We start from the raw sequence: 17853 nt of genomic DNA, 5'->3' as shown, positions 1-17853 counted from the left end.
CTCAGCCGGGGAAGAAAGGCTGGCCTCCGAGGGCCACAGCAACACAGGCTTAGGGGAGACTCCAAGCACTACGGGGTGCTTGCCCCATTTCTAAATGTTCCCCAAATATTCCCAATTATAGTTATTGGTTTCCCTTCTCCTTCTTTTCTTAGAGGACTTACTGTACTGCCTCCAAATTCATATTTGGAAAAGGCCGCCACAAGCCAAATCAAACTTCGTCGTGGCTTTCTGGCTCCTGAGTCCGACAGAGGAAATTCTGCACACCCGACCAATCTCAGCGGCCCCGACGTGCACTGAATCAGGACGGAAAACCTGACCTAAGGGGCTGACACACAAAGGGGTCACTGCGGGTCTTTTTCCTTCCAAACACACACAGTAAAAACAGTAAACAAATAAGGTGTGCCCGCTGTCATCGTGATAGCTCCCAGGAGAGATTTATGACAACCAGCACATGAATCACCCTGGACAAAGAGACACGACGAACGAGTGACAACACAGTGCTTCCCCTTATCCGAGGCTTTGCTCAGCAGCCTTCCTTACCCACAAAGTAGGTGATCCCCCTTCTGACCTGCCACCAGAAGATCAACAGTGGCCTCACGCGACGTCACGGTGCCTGCGTCACTCACTGCATCGCATCCTAGAGGCATTTTATCATCTCACATCATCACAAGGAGGAGGAGCCCAGAACCAGACATTCTAAGAGATCATCCTCACACAACTTTCATACAGGATACTGTTATAACTGTTCTATTTTATTATTGGTCATTGTTGTTAATCTCTTACTGTGCCCAATTTATAAATTCGACTTTATCACAGGTATGTATGCATAGGAAAACACGTAGTATGTACCGAATTTGGTACTATCTGCAGGTTCAGACATCCACGGGGGATCCTGGAACGTATCCCACTGGATAAGGGGTGGGGGACTACTGAGCCATAGTTCATGGAGCCCGTCCAGCAAGTGCCAAAATCAATCCCGCTCACGTAAACCAACAGGATTAAGGTTAACATGCTAAAACAGCAGGGCTCCTATGCACCCACGATACCTAAACGTTTCTTGATTTGTTGCAAATGAGAACAGGGATCCTGTAAAAAGAAGAAATGTGATTTTTTTTTTTCTTCCTCAGAAACCTCCTAAGTTGAGGGCTTTCCCCTCCACTCTTGGAAGGTCTTCTTAAGTGGACAGCCCAAAAAGTCAATCTTGCTTCTCAGAAACACCATGTGTGCTCAAAAAAGATCCTTCCCGATGGAGAGTATTCACAGAGGAAAATAGGAGAGAAAGGAAGTGAAGACAAGGAGGCGGGTGTGCTAATGAGGGAAAAGGCACAGAACAGAGGACAGAGTGGCAGCACGTCACATCGACACTGCAAAGACACAGCGAAGGAAGGCAGTCCGATCCCGCCAGTTCTGGAAGGCACTGAGCTACACTGCAGAGAGAAGGTATTAAGTCCCCCGAGCGCACAGGTGCACACACAAACCCAAACGCAAAAGGGACACTGGAGCTGCCAAGGGGAGTCCATGGGAATAGAAGCATTAGGAACAAACAAGAGAAGGAAGAAAACTGCACAGAGCCCGGAGGCTCCATGTGGCCGCAGGACTCACTTTTCCGTGAAGAACTAGAGACTAGCAGACCACACACTACAGGTACTTAGAGATCAGTGATACAGAAGGTACGCTCTTCATCTTCAGTTACTCAGAAAACGAACACCCACAGCACGGCTCATCTGAGCGGCCCCTCAAACCGGGTCCTCGGACAGGAACCGCGGAGCTTAAGCAGATCTCATCAGCACCTCCTTACGGCGGAGAAAGAAAATGTAAGATTCAGCTACCTCAGTAACTGACTGAAAACCGAACAAGTATTCTAAGTTTAACTGGCTACCACAGGCTTTACATAAATCTAACATTTTCACCGAAGAAAAATACTCGATGCCCTGATAAACGACAAGGAAGCTTTAAAAGCATCTCAAAAACAAAAGCTACCAAACCTCATATATTGCTTGTACACCTGGACTAAGTTTAAATTAGTTCTTAGGCAGTGAAGGTATTTAGAGGTAGATGGTCTAGATCCAAAGATAATATATTTCTTGGTTAACACTGAAAGTCCAAAAAAAAAAAAAAAAAAAAGGTGGGGGCAGGGGTAAGTCACAAGAACTAAATGTTTTCCATACAAATGTTAGAAGCACATGACAAGGTTGCTGAACGGGGTTATATTGTTTTTAATAGGATGAACCACAGAGGAGCCCTGAAAATTGTAAAAAGAAACCCAAAGTGAAAATCTTACCAAAAGTTTCAGACAGAACACACACAAGTGATAACACTGGCAAAAGAATACACACACACACACACACGCACAGACACACACGCACACACACGTGCGTACACACACGCACATTTTTTGAAAAGTCTTTTGGCCTAATGAGAGCTACATTTGGTAAGAAGCTGAAACGAACAATAAGCATCACAAGATTATGATTTGTATATAAATCCTCCAGGACATATTTAGAAGGGATAATGTTTAAACAAATGAGTCACATTTCTACAACTGAAAAGTAGAATAGTAAGCTATTCCGATTCTTACACACACACACACACACACACAGAATTGGGAAAAACCCACATCAATCTGTTATTTAAAAAACCTAATTAAATCTGGAAGAGAAATTAAAAACTAAATTAGTGTATTTCATTGATTCCAAGTAACTTTTCCCCTCATTTTAACATCTCCTGAAATAGGAATGCGTTTTACATTAACGGCAAGGCGTTATTTGAGGATGGGGTCTCCTCTTTTGTAGAGTACGTAAAATAATGGCATACCTGAACATCAGTGGCATTCTAGATTCAGTAACACGATAGCAAATACCTCTGCGACACCGATGCAAAGTGAACAAGCGTGTGTGCTGTCTCGCAGATGAGAGACAACCAGCAAGGCAACGCCATCCAGCTCACGGAGGAGAGGTGAGCACAAGGTGAGCGCCCTGACACAAACACGGACCCTTTAGCTGAGGCAAGACACCCAGGATGAGAAAGCATCGCTTTTTGTGCTTCTAGGAATTTCTCCATTCACAAATAATACCTTAAACAGTAGATGACAACAATAAAATCCACCAAATGTTTTTACCAAGTGCAATGTAAACTAATGACACTAAGGACAACTCTATCTTTAAAAATATACGGGGTACCAATTATACCTACATCTCTGGAGGCAGGGACCCAAGCATCACTTGTTTGAAATCCCAGGTGATTCAGCTGGACAGCCAGGGATGACCAGTGGTGTAAGTGTCCGGCATACAGCAGGTGCACAAATACATTTTATTTTATTTTATTTTATTTAAGATTTTGTTATTTGACAGAGGGAGAGCGCGAGTGCTGAGAGAGAGCGCTCCCAGTGCCCACAAGCAGGGGGAGCTCCAGGCAGAGGGAAAGGGAGAAGCAGGCCCCCTGCTGAGCAGAGAGCCCAATGGAGGGCTCGATCCCAGGACCTTGGGATCATAACCCGAGCTGAAGGCAGCCGCTTAACTGACTGAGCCACCCAGGCACCCCCACAAATACATTTTAAAATGCGGCAATTACTGATTGAGAAACCAATTTAAAAAATGGTGCCAGGTATCACAATAGTAACAGAACTTTGCTGTTTTCTGGGGTTTTGTTTTTTTACCTTTTTCTTTTTTTATTAACGGAATATGCTGGATGTCTCTATAATTGTGTTCAGATGACTGCAGAGCCTGAAAGCTTTTGCTGCTATTCATACATAACATACTGCTACTGGTCTTTTTATATAAATAAATACAAACATACATACACATACATAAATACATATATATATATACACACACACATATATACACTCACATTTTATATAAAATTTGAATTTTTGGAAACTTTAGCTGTGCTGTCAACTTTAGGAAAAGTATCCCAGTTATACCGTGGTGGGTTGGCATTGTACAGAAATTAACAGTCATATTGGTCTAAAAATGTTAAACATAATTTTTTCATTTGTACAGGGGTAACTCACTGTATTAAATATGTAAGGTCTTACCTACATGGGTTTGATTACAGAACCTAATATAAGTATTCTCTAAATTTAAAAAAAAAAGTGGCAATTATTGAAACAAGAGAAAAATTATTCTGGGTAATTTTCTTTCCCTTTTTTGTTCCTAGTCAAGATTAACTTACTGCTAATAAATTTTAGAGAAATTCATATAGTACCCTAAAGAGTCTCAAATGATAATTTACCATCTCACTTGCAAATAGAAAATCCCAGATAATTAAGCTCTTGAAATCTGCCCACACTTGAACCTATTTAAGAAGAGCTTAGTCTTTTCATGAAAATTAGGAACATATAAATGGCAGAGAACGCCAGAGGAATTAAAGTGAGAGAGGAACAAGAAATTGAAAGGTAAGAACTTTAGAACATGATCTGATCCAATTTTTTTTTTTTTTTTAAGATTTTTTTATCTACTTGACAGAGAGAGAGAGCACAAGTAGGCTGAGCGGCAGGGAGAGGGAGAAGGAGAAGCAGGCTCTCCGGAAACAGGGAACCCGATGTGGGGCTCGAGCCCAGGACCCCGGGATCACAACCCAAGCCGAAGGCAGACACTCAGTGGACTGAGCCACCCAGGTGCCTCTGGTCCAATCCTCTTATTCTCAGGTGAGGAAAGTGAGGCTCTGATCAATGGAACTAGATTGAATGAGAAGAGAGTTAAACCTGTATCAGGGGACTCTTGCTCTAATCAGAGCCACAAGGGTTTGTCAGGTTTCTTCAGTTTTTAACAATATAATCAGCTGATTTTTACTCTGTGAGTTCAAGTCCAGTGACCTTGGATGTGAACTTAAGTCAACAACAAAAAGCTGCACAAAACAGAGGGTCTGCGGAAGGTGCAGAGTTAAGATTTGTATCGACAAAGGGAAACAGGCTTGACATAAATTTAAAGAGGCCAGGTTAGCAAAGCTATTTCACTCTTCCTGTTGAGCCATTCCCTAGGTCTCCTAAATATATTACCCAGTGCCACTTTTCAGCACTCTGGCTCAAATTCGAAAGGCTCTCATTTTCTCCAAAGTCTGCTCTGCGGTTAATTACTTGCCTTCTGACTACCCCGGGTACAGCCAAGAAACAGGTAGAATGCACCTGTTGTTCTTGAATTCCATCTGAGATGGAGGCTGGCATTCTATTCGCCTCTGAGGAATGTTAATTGCTGATACCAGCATGACAGGTGCAATGAGGAGTAGAAAAATGATCAATGAATTCAAGTCACAGAACAGCAGCAGAACTAGAGACCATGAGAAAGCTCCCAAGAGCTGTAACTTTAATTACTAATAATCGGTCTGGAATTCAATTTGACCCTTGAAACAGATTTTTTCAACAGGGCACAAAGTTCTAAATTTCTACAATGGTGCCCTGTCCACAGGAGGAAAAAAAAGAAACAACATGTATAATCCTGTTTTCCACGTTACTATGGAGTCATTCACTAACCCCAACAGCCTCCCATGGCTCGCTTCTCCTCTCTTCTGCAAGAGCCCTTCCTCCATTCCAGATCCTTACTGGTGTGGAGTCCTATCTATTTTGAATTCTGAGTCACTTCCCTTCCCCCTAGTTTTATGCTCTAAAACCTTCCTGTTTCTTTAGAATACACTCTGAAGCCAATTTCCGCATGGGTCTACCCAGTTTTTATCCTCCTCTTTTGGCTTTTTCTTTTACTAAGACACAGCTAACTGGGGAAAGGAATGCACTTGCTGATTACCTGCATACAGTGTGGTACTGTTCACCTGTTTGCAATATATTCCATATTTATGTAAGTTTCCTAACTCCATGATCCCCAAATACACATAATGTTATTCATTAAATTTTAAAATATTCCTAGGGGGGCGCCTGGGTGGCACAGAGGTTAAGCGTCTGCCTTTGGCTCAGGGCGTGATCCCGGCGTTATGGGATCGAGCCCCACATCAGGCTCCTCTGCTATGAGCCTGCTTCTTCCTCTCCCACTCCCCCTGCTTGTGTTCCCTCTCTCGCTGACTATCTCTGTCAAATAAATAAATAAAATCTTTAAAAAAATTATTTAAAATATTCCTAGGATATCTTTGCCAATCATATTTATTCTCATTATGTGGGAACGGAAGCACCAAGAAAGAGGAATTTCTGATAAAATGGCAATTGAATCAAAAGATGTAAACTTGAAAGACTGTTTACAAACAAATCCTTTGAAAATAGAGTCCCCGACTCAAACATCAGTTCGTTAAAATTCTAGAAAAGGAAGGGGGAAAAATTTCAGACCAAGAAAAACTTCTATCTTTGAGCTAATGACTGAAGAGTTTGAGCCAATTCTTTCTTATTTTTCTGCATTCACAGGGACTTTTTCCCCTTTTGTCCAATTTGTGACCAGACTGAATCCCAGGAGTTCTCTCTCTTGTTTAAGGGCACTAATTCCGTAAGTCCCGTTTCCCTACAGGGGCTCCTCACCCCAACAATCTCCTACTTCACTTCAGTTGTTATCAAGGCCTGGTCCCACAACCAAGAACATCAGTATCGCCTGGGGAACTTCTTGGCAATGCAAATTATTAGCACACCCCCACCCCAAAACTGACTCAGAAACCCTGGGGGTGGGTATTTAACAAGCCTTCCATGCTAAAGCTATTGGTAATTATCAGCATCTGACACCAGATATAATACCGTGGATTCAGGTATGCTCAGGGACCACCTGAGTCAAATGCCAAGATGTTTCCTGGGTACTTACCCCCCTTTTCAAGGTACCAGGCAGAACCTAGAATGAAGGAAACAAAGAGGGAAGCAACAGCGCCAGCCCAATTTCTTTAAGTCGTAGAAAGAGGCTAAATGCAGCTTCTGTGAACACCAAGTTGTAAGATGGCTATTTTCCATCTCACTTTTTCACCTCCATCCACCCTGCACAATCTTACCTGTTGTAATCAACTCTGAATTGTATTAGTTTACAACAGAACAGGTGAACAAATGTTGTGTTTATATCTAAACAAAGGTAAAACAAATCTGTACCCTGCTGAGAGGGGTAAACTCAAATTTCTCTTTGAAGACCCTTGTTAATGACTTACAGAAGTTTATAACAAAAACTGAACAGCTATTTCAATTAGTAAGTTCAATAAAGACAACCACCATGGAGAGGTTCCTTAATAAGCATATGAAGGCGAGATGAAAGGCCCTTAAGCACTTGGAGAAACGGCAACGCCTCCTAAAGAACAGGAGCCTGAATAAGACGGACAGACGCAGGGACGCAGCAGGTGCAGTGCGATGCACTGGGAAAGGTCTTGAAGCTAGCCTGAGGATTAAGGGAACCAGAGATTCTCAATCTCCACTGCGTATTAGATCAGCTGTGAAACGTTTTGAAACTCCTAAAGCCCCGGCCTTACCCCCTATAAACTGACAATTTCCTAAAATTACCCTAAGGATCAACTGCGTGTTTTGTTTTTTTTTTTTACAAGTTCCCCAAGTAATTTGATGTGTAAAATTTACAAACCACTATGTTAATACAACCAGCTTTAAAATTCTGAAATAAATATATAAATAAAAAATATTAATAAAATTCTGAGATGTCAGAGAGGTTATCTTAAGCATATGATGCAGGACCTAGGTCACTCAAAATGTGAACGCTTGACCCGCAGAATAAAAACTGTCATTATCATCAAGAATTAACCAACCAGGGGTGCCTGGGTGGCTCAGTCAGTTAAGCGTCCACATTCGGCTCAGGTCTTGATCTTGGGGTCCTGGGATGGAGCTGGGGAGCTGGCTTCAGGCTTCCTGCTCAATGGGGAGTCTGCTTCTCCCCCCCAAAAAATAAATAAATTTAAAAAGAATAAATTAACCAAATCAATCAGATCTTGATTTCTAATGTATGGGATAACATGCCATGCTTGGGCTATATTTTACTAATATTTGTTTTTATTTCATGCTTATACTCAAAGACAATTTAAGTACTGGGGCGCCTGAGAGGCTCAGTCGGTTAAGTGTCCAACTCTTAGTTTCGGCTCAGGTCATGATGAGATGGAGCCCCGCATCAGGCCCCAGGCTGGGCGTGGAGCCTGCTTAAGAATCTCTCTCCCTCTCCCTCTGCCCCTCCTGCTCATGCTCTCTCTAAAATAAATACACTTAAAAAAAAAAAAAAGAAATTACAATTTGCTAATAATTGGAAGCTTTTTAAATTAAGTAAAAATGTGGACATTCCTACAGCCAGAAAGTGACCACAAAACTGATGTTAATCCTGGCTCTATAAAGCACCACATAAAGTGTCCATAGAGGTGTTACATTTAAACATGTGATGCTTCCACTTACACAGAAAGACTTGAAGAGTTGAAAAATTCACTCCCCTTTTACCCACCTGTCTTCACACCCTCAAAAACAGTGTGCAAAATACCTTCCAAGTCACTGAAAACTGCCTCAGAGGAGCAATACCCAAGTTCACAAGCAGAAAAAAGTGTTTACTTTTTTTTTTTTCTGAAGTTTGCCCTTTCTTTAAACCCTTTTGTGTTCATCGCATGGTTTGTCCAATTAGGATGGAGTACAAAATGTTCACTATTGAAGGACACAAATTTTTCTAAAAGACCAGATTCCACCTATCTTAGGAAAACTTGGAGAAATGTATAATTTAGTTAGTGCCCATCGCTCACGCCCTCTCTTCTGTGTATGTCCCTTTGGCCAGCAAGTCATGACCACCTCCTAGGCACCTCTGATTTCTGCTCCCACTTCTACACGCCGCCCTCGACACTGCCGGCCCCTCCCGGTCACCCATCTCACTCCCTCCCTCACCCCCCTTGGATCACACTGGTGGTAGAGAATAACTACTTCATTTAGTTCAGTAACCAGGCTCATTTACAATTTAAAGTGTACTCTCTCCATTCCTGGGTCTGAGAGAGTTTGAGAGTTTACTACTATAGAAAACTGCGATAATTTCTAACTGCACAAAAACACTTATAAAACATTAATGAGTAATCTACACAGAAACAACTGCTAATAACACAAGATAAAGTTGGTCTATCTTTTACTATTAAATAGCCTTAAGATATTTTCCAAGATGTTCTCAGCCTACTCCTCACAAAAGGAAAAAAGTTATCAGGAGAATGAATAGAGTAATTATTCCCTTATGCTTTTCATAGGTAAGTGGACCTAACCCATATAATGGGCTTCTTCAGAATTGCCGTGTGTTTTTAAAAAGCACTCTCACCTGCATTCATTACCCTAATTTGAAAAACTGAGAGTAAATATAATTAAGTACAATAACAAACAAAAAGAAAAAAGAACCTCTGTGAGGTAACTCAGAATTTCCCCATCACTTTGACATGAATTTGTAGCAGTTTATTAGTGACTTTCCTTTATTCTGGATGCCTACGAGGTGCTGGAGAGGCACTGGGATACAAAGATCAGCTGACAGATTTGACCCCTACCCTTGAAGAAACCTACCCTCTGAAGAACCCTTTACTGTCTTCCTTAAAGACACTTCCCACATGACGCTTTCCATTCCAAGTTCTAGGAGTAAAAAATACAGAAACAAGCAAGCAAGACCTCAAAGACTACAAGCTATGAAACGTGGCAGACAAGTGAGGTAATGGGACACCGTTTGCTCTTCTGAATTATCCGGCACGCAAAGATCTGCGACATTTAAGGAACTCCAAGCAGTGCTACCTTCAGAAATGACATTTTAACCATTGTTCAACAAGTCCGCAAGGCAAAAGGGCACACAAGCTAAATTCCCATCGCCTGATTTTTGAATGTATTAATCTAAAGCATTACGACAAGAATGTGAAGACGTCTAAGAGAAAATCCTAGCCAATCGCGCAAATTCACATCGGTTCTCCTGGAATACTTGAGAAATGACAGGCAACAAAAATGAAGAGTCGTTCAAGGTCTGGCCATAACGGGGACTGGGAGCCTAACAATGGCTCCTATTTCCTGGAGCTTACAAGGACTCCCAAACTCTCTACACAATATGTCATTTAATCCTAGGGTAACACTTCAAGACCGATATGGTCATTCCAATTCTGCAGATAAGGAAACAGAGGTGTAAAGAAGTAACTGATCCTGTGATATACAAGTAAGATGCAAGTAATTTCTAAACTAGGTAATTCACTCCAAACCCCACCCAGATCTTACCCATATGCCTTACCAGCCCTCAATAATGCCTAAGAGTGGGACGCGCTAAGTGAAGGTTGAAAGTAGTACGAAATTTGGGTCCCCTGGCTGGCTTGGTGGCAGAGCATGTGACTCTTGATCTTAGGGTCATGAGTTCAAGCTTCACACTGGGCATGGAGCTAACTTAAAAAATAAGCAAGCAAACAAACATACATATATACATAAAAAAAAAAAGTACTGTGGAATTTAATCGAAATCTAAAAGGCAAGGCATACCCAGAGGAACTCCTTGGTAAGCCTGTCTGAATATAGCTGCTCAGGCCTGCTGTGAGAGTTAACTACTTATTACCCCCAAAGGAAAGCAGCCACTGAAGCCTGAACTACAACAGAGCGTACTTTAAGAGCGTGGAACAGTGGGCCCATGGTTTTATCCACAACCTGCATCTGAACGATACATACATTCCCAGGGCTGATCTGTTGCCGTCACCATCAACCCCATGAAAGCAAGCCTAGTGCACGCAGGCAGTAAAATGGAGACTAGACCCTCTTCCACTGACTTCCATGAGTCGGATAATCATGTCATGGCCCACAATTTATCATGACATCTCCTTAGAACAACAATAATCAGCAAGGCTGCGTCCATTACTGGATAATGGTGATGATGATGGCTCTTCCAATAGATAGGTATTAGCATTACACCCACCTTATGAGAGAAAACGGAGGCTAAGAGGTTAGGCAGTAGCTGGAAAACAACCAGGGATCCTACCGCATAGCACTGACTCTTAAAACATCATCTTGATAACTTCTAACAACTCAAATCACTAAAACTTTACTTGGAGAAAAAGGCCAGCGTCTGACAAATATAATATTGGCTGAGGTTTTTGTCTAAATGCAAGGACAGCTATAAACCACCAAGATAACAGGCAAGGGCAGAAGGAGAAGGACAGAAAGCACCAGACACACTGGGTACCTCCCTTGAGAGGGACTTTACACCTCCTGGGAAGCAACACAGTTTGGCACTGATGTAACCCAGTCTCCTGACATTACTCAATCCCAGCATGATGGCAGCTGCAAGTACCACCACCTGCCTCCCATCCCTTCCAGAAACTGGACTTTCTGCTCCAGGCCCATCACACTTACTAGCCCTCATGGAGACCATGCTACTGGTCAACGTCTAGTTGCTCAGCAACAAGCTATGGTCTGAAAGAGGCCTCTCAGTTCCATCTACAGAATGCCTGTTTGCAACAAACATGTCTCTGTATGACAGAAAAGCCAAATCATCACATTCAAAATAAAGCTCTCAAACATTTCAGGGATCAGATATACTCCAAAACACTAAAAGTGACTTGTGACCCAATATCACACACACACCAGGCAAAAGACAGCTTTGTCCTGAAGCTACCCTTTAAGACCTATACAATGAGCTGGGAAATCGATGGGCTAATTCAAAGTTTTCCTAGAAACTCAGACTCTCCCAGCTTAGAACCCCACTGGAGGACTGTGAACTATCTCTCACCAAATACAGTTTTGGATCGGTCAGAAAGATGACAGGACACTGGACCTAGCCTGGGCAATTCTAGAAGATTTTCAAGAGAGGCCTAAGTCTTCACAATGACATTTCAGGTTTTAGCAATCACTGACAAACCACCCTTCTCCCCACTGCAAAAGAAGGGAGTTTTCAGGGCAGTTTCTTACATAGCAAAAGAACCTCTCAAAATCCTAGTCCTGTAATAAGAAAAAAATATTTCCACTTATAAGACATTCTACAAATATTAGTCAAATAACAATGTAATGAAAGTTTGCCAAGATTCAGAAGAAGGTAAGGCACTCACATACAAACCACCCAAATATTATGGATGAAAACTTGTTTGCAGATGTAAGCCAACGTAAGGGTTCAATCAACCTTGGAAGACAGACTTCATTCACTACAGGTCTCTCCCTTGGTTTTAAGCCAGTAAAACAAGAATTTATTTATATGCGAAGTCTGCTTTAAAGGAGTAGACCACATGAAGCTTTGCTTGCGAAATTATAGTCTACCTCAGCTTGTAAACCCTCGCTCTGACACCATTCATGTCATTTCTTGATACACAAAGCAAGAGACGAGAGTTCCCCAGGACCTGTCATAAAATTCTTAGCAAGAATGACAGGTCAGTGTTTTAATGTGCCAAACAAGTCTAATAAATGCACTTAAAGTACCAAATGAGGGAATTAAAAAAAAAAAAGTAACATTAAAGTCCCTGTGGCAGCCTGAGTGCTGAATCATACAAAGAGGGGAGGGGGTTGGGAGACAAACGAGGAGATTCAGAAATGTGCAACTGCTCTCAATGGCGTCATTCACAGAGTCCCTGAGCAGAGCGTGGTGTTCATCAATGATACAGTTCCCACACTCAGCGGGGCAGGAGGAGAATCGGACACAGAGCCGAAGGAGGCTTGCGGAGAATAAGGAGGGGAGGGAAAAGTTCCACACTCTAATGGCAGCCAAGCTACCCCCGTGTCAGAGCAGGGGTCTCCTCGAGTTCCCCTCCTACCACACATTCTGCCGTCATTTCAAGGTCTCGAGCCACTCAATACAAGCGAGCAGAGTAAACCACATCTCTAAAAGGTGTCTACTTACTGTGGGCAAAAAACATCAGCAATTACATATCTTTAAATGGTATTCTTTATTAAAATAATGGTGTTGCCCAAGCATTTTACTTTAATATGTTTTCTTCTTCTATCACCATGACATCCACCTATTTTCTTCAGGCTCACGGTCTGTATGTAAGTCTTAAAACACGAATTAAAAAAAAAAAAACTAAAACAAAAACACCACAAACCACAGAAATAAAAATTGCAGTTTTAGGGGCACCTGAATGGCTCAGCCGGTTAAGGGTCTTGCCTTTGGCTCAGGTCATGATCCCAGAGTCCTGGGATCCAGCCCCATGTTGGGCTCCCTACTCAGCTGGGGGGCGGGGGGCTGCTTCTTCCTCTCCCACTGCCCCTCCCCCACTCCATTTCTCTCTCTCTCAAATAAAATAAATAAAATCTTTTTTAAAAAACTGCAGCTGGGGCACCCAGGTGGCTCGGTCAGTTGGTCAGCTGTCTTAGGCTCAGGTCATGACCCGGTCTGGGGACAGAGCCCCACATCAGGCTCCCTGCTCAGCAGGGAGTCCGCCCCTCCACCCGCTCATGCTCACGCTCTCTCAAATAAATAAATAAAATCTTTTTTTTTTTTAATCACAGTTTTAATATTGGGTCAATATGAAAGTACTTTAGCTTCTAAACATGTTTCTCTAACGGAAACTGATTAGCTTCAATTTCCAACGTTTTTGAAATGTAAAGTTCTTCTATGGAGACTTGAGAGACCACGAAAAAGTATCGAACTAAACATCTTTAAGCTCCCAGCACAATAATAAAATTTAAAAGAAAGACCATCACACCTGATGGGATGCCGGGGCCAGTCAAGGATCTGGTTAGCAATTATTAAGAGGCTGCGGGGCTGGTGGGTAGGGTGAGGATACTGTGTCACAACTGCGTTCGCAGCCGAATTCAAGAGCTCAAGAGAGGTCCACACAGATAACCAGACTGTGGTATACAATGCCACCTCCACCTGCTCCTCCAGGAATGGAATGGAGTGGGCTGGGAGGGCTCCTGGAGGAGACAGACCTGGAGCCCCAAAGGAAGTGTGCTATTTGTTTTGGCTGAAGGATTTTACAGGGAACAGAGAAATGGCCCAGATAAAAAGATGGCATGTGTGGACAGGAAGGAAGGCTGCGTTGCCAGCACCTCAGCACAGACAAGGATATGAAAATAATGGGACAGACCCGCAGCTGCCCTCTATTAATTCCTGAATTTAAGCAAAGGCAAGAATTCATATTGATTGCTAAGATTCCTCCCCCCACCCCAACAATTGGCTCTTTATACTTTCATCTGGCCAAGGAAAGAAAAATCTTTTGTCTAGGATGCCATAGGTACAGTGCTGCCTCCAAGTGAGAATAAACTATGACCTTTTGTGGCCCCTTCAAGACCTCTGATTCATGTTTCATGGAAAATATTGAGAAATATTCCATTAGAATTGAATCTGCTTTCACAGCATATTGTAGGTTTCCTGTGTTTTTCTTCCTTCATTATCACCAAGGACATTCTCATGAAAACAAAATCTTGTTTTTCCCCCCTGAGTAACCATATGCTTTATATTGATTTGCTTTGAATTTCCAAACTGCCTCTTCATGACATCATAGTGAGCTTCTGCCGTCTTTCTAGTGACGTCATAAATGTCTTAGAGAGAACATTAGCAGGCAAATCTGACTACAAGTAAAGAGGGTTGACCTCAAATGGCATAATTCCAAAGTTTCCAGGAAGGCCAGGCAACCAGCTCGGCTCCCTACCCCAACCCCACCCCCCACGACCCCCGGCAGCAATCCCTAACCTGCTGAAATAGCTGCGTTGAAATAGCCAAGTTATTAAACCAACAGTTTCAACTGTGGGATAAGCAATGGTTATGACTTCAGAATTTCCAGAACGGCCACTTCTAACCACCACTCCTCCCACCCACACTCCCCAAAACTACCACCTCCCCACCTGCCGGCTGGGGCTGAAAGAGCACAACTAGGGCCTCATTCTCTTTACTTTAATCTCCAGTGGAACGCAAATGGTTCTTTCACAAGTTCTCATTACAATATGATTCAATTTCAGATCTTTTCTCAATAGGTTTTTAAAAGGTAAGCAAGAAGACTGCCTCCCACATTACCAGCCCTCTCCCCCTGGACCCTTCCTCTTACAGCAGCTGGAACTGGAAACCCCACCTAGAAGCACAGCCCACCGCAGCTCTGGGCCCAGTCCTAACTTGGGGCAGAAATAATTTAAGGAATTCTAAATCAGTACTCCTGTGTCATGCTGTGTTCTGTTAGTTCTGTTAACAGGACATCTGTCTCACCCCAAAGACCCCGTCTCTGCAGACCATCTCTACTTGGTCTTGACCATCTGAGTATTCATGCTGGTATCCTGCCCGGAATCCTGTTATTCCAGGAAGAGGAACCCACCTTGCTCTTGTCATATGCCCACAGAGAATGGAGTCCTACCACTGGAGTTCCCTGACGTAAAAGCCACAGAGCGAGACAATGCAGAGCTCATGCTCTCGAGTCAAGACATACCAGGGAAGAAACCTCAACTCTGCCTCTTCTAACTATGTGAATTTAGGTGTGTAAATTAACCTCCATGGGCCTCAGCCTCATGATTATCTATCATACCCATTAGCTGAGAGAATACAAAGCACAGCCTAAGAGCTAAATAGGTATTAGGGATGTTAATCACAGTCAAAGGATAATAACAATTTGTGTTGGAATGTATAAAAATATTGCCTATTCCCACATCCTATGTTGATATGCTTTACCCGCCTGGAGTGAAGCATTCACTAACTTACACCGGAACTCAAAAGAAGGCTTATGGGGGTGGGGAGGGGGGGCATTCAGTGACTGCCTATTATGCAATGGTGACAGTCAATGGGTCTGGACTCCAGCTTCCTTCTAGCTCCTGCAGTTCATCCTGTCGGCCCAGGGCTTCCCAAGCCCTAGAAAACCAATTAGTTCCCTGTCCGGGTCTTTTGCATCCTATCCTGTGTCATTTCAATTAACTGGGCCAGGTACCACCATGCCCCAAATGGAGATAACCACAGTATCTGGGTGTTCAGAAGAGAACAAAGGATAGGAAGGCTGGGGAAGCCAAAGAAAAATGGCTTCACAATTCTGCTTTAGTCAAAGGCATTTCTGAAATCACTGGAAGGGGTGTTAATGTCACTTATCTCAAAGTATCATCGTGAATAAATACAAAGTTCCCATTGTGAACAGAGTGATATACTTGCAACATTCCCTGCAGAATACATCAGTTACTGACATGAACTCCAAAAAAAAAAAAAGTGGGGGAGAGGCTAACCTGATGAACACACATGCACGCATACACGCAGAACAGAAAAAGCAGGTGGCACAGAAGAGTAGATTTCCTATCTTAGATCTATTCAGCAATTTGCTTTTACAGATTCTATTACACACACTCAACTGTAGAGGAACACAGTCTACCTGCCAATTAATTCACAGGGCTCCAATATTACCATGATCATAAGCTCAAATGCTTTCTTACTGAACCGAAAACACTGGTTCATTCCATGTAGGTGAAATAACTTTTTATCTGATTTTTCCAGCATGATTCTTTTTAAAAGTGGATTTTGAGGTTTTATTTGTTGACAATATCTATTTATTATAGAACGACAAGGAGGTAGAAGATTCTATATCCTATACTATTTTAAAATATTTATTTCTTCTCTTCTTTTACCTAAAATTTCTTTGTATGATTCATCACCAAAGATTAGATTCAGTTTTTAAATGGCTTAGAACACCAAAGATCAATTTCAGGAACATAATGGTCAGAGAAATGCAATCAGTAAAAATCATTAATAAAATAGTTAAGTCATTTCAGATTGTCTAACTGCAATTAAAAAGCATTAGGCTTGAATCTTTGAAAACACACTCATTTCTCCAAAAGTTTTTTTCCTTGTTTTTGTACCTGCAGGAACAAAATTAAGTAGCAAACCTACAAAGTGGCACACTCTGCTATTAAGCAAAGCTGCTTCTTCCATGCAGCTCATTATGAGAAACTAAAGCTAAAGGGCATTTCCCTTCATTCATTTATGCGGTGAGCAAGTCCAGAAATTAAAGATGAGGCCTCTGATCAGATTCTCGGCCAATCAATAATCCAGTATTGAACCCCATTACATGCCAATTTGCCATCTGCCCTATAATCCCAATCACTGCCAAAAATAGCTACAACAGTGTCTTCCACCACAGCAGTGTTTCCAGGCTAACTACAGATCTGGACTGAGCTTCCTATAGTTCAGAGTACCTAAGTCATTTCTTTCCAAAGTGAACTACAGGGAGGAGGTGCTGGATTATACAACCAGAAAGTAACTGACATGCCCTAGGAGCCATACTTAAAGAACTACACCCAAGGAATGTCACCTACCTGGAATTTACTTAGATGACAAGATTCTGGACTCTGAGCGGATGCCGTAATGGAATAAGACATTTAGAGAACTTGCGAGGGAGTATTCTGCATATGGAGGGACGTGAATTATTAGGGACAGAGGGTGGACCATGACGGGCAGCTTTCCAAGATGGCCCCCAGGGATTCCCACCTGCTGGTGTTCCCACATTGTGCAAATTCCCTTTCTCGAGTGGGCCGGATCCCGTACTGCCCCCTTGCCCTCTAGTCGCTGCTCTGATGAAGCCAGCTGTCTCACAGAGAAGCCACTTAGCAACTTAGGAACTGAGGGAAGCCTCCTGCCAATAGCCCACCAAAACCTAAATCCTACCAACAACCTCTCAAGCAAGCCTGGAAAAAGACTGATCCTCAGACATGCCTTACAGGGATGGCAGTTCTAGCCCACACCTGGATTTCGGTATCTTGAGAGGCCCAGGGCCATGGGACACAGCTGAGCTCTGCTTAAATTCCTGACCCACAAAAACTGTGAGATAATTTATGTTGTTGTTTTAAGCCTCTAAATTTTGGAGTAATCTGTTAACCAGTAACAACAGATACTTCATACAGATTTTACCTCAAAAAACATCATCTGGTTAGCACCACAATATGTATTTGAAACTTTTGAACTAATTTGAAAAAGTTCTTATTGTTCTCAATTGAAAATTTAAAGTCCTTCAAAATCTCAACATTTCCAAATTCCCTAATATATTAAAAGATACTGCAAGCCTTCCCAAGTTAAATTAACTCACTTAAAAG

At 42.4% G+C, this 17853-nt stretch overlaps 1 protein-coding gene across 2 annotated transcripts in view; it reads right to left on the bottom strand.

The window, feature by feature from the left end:
• FNDC3B (fibronectin type III domain containing 3B) overlaps positions 1-17853 on the bottom strand; it is a 339246-nt gene that overhangs the window by 225499 nt on the left and 95894 nt on the right. The window lies entirely within an intron of this gene.

Source organism: Ursus americanus, chromosome 4 (genome assembly GCF_024610735.1).
Source record: "Ursus americanus isolate L20-20 chromosome 4, mUrsAme1.1.p, whole genome shotgun sequence".
Classification (NCBI taxonomy): Eukaryota; Metazoa; Chordata; class Mammalia; order Carnivora; family Ursidae; genus Ursus; species Ursus americanus.
Note: the sequence above shows the minus strand (reverse complement) of the source record. Positions and strands in the feature narration are given on the sequence as shown.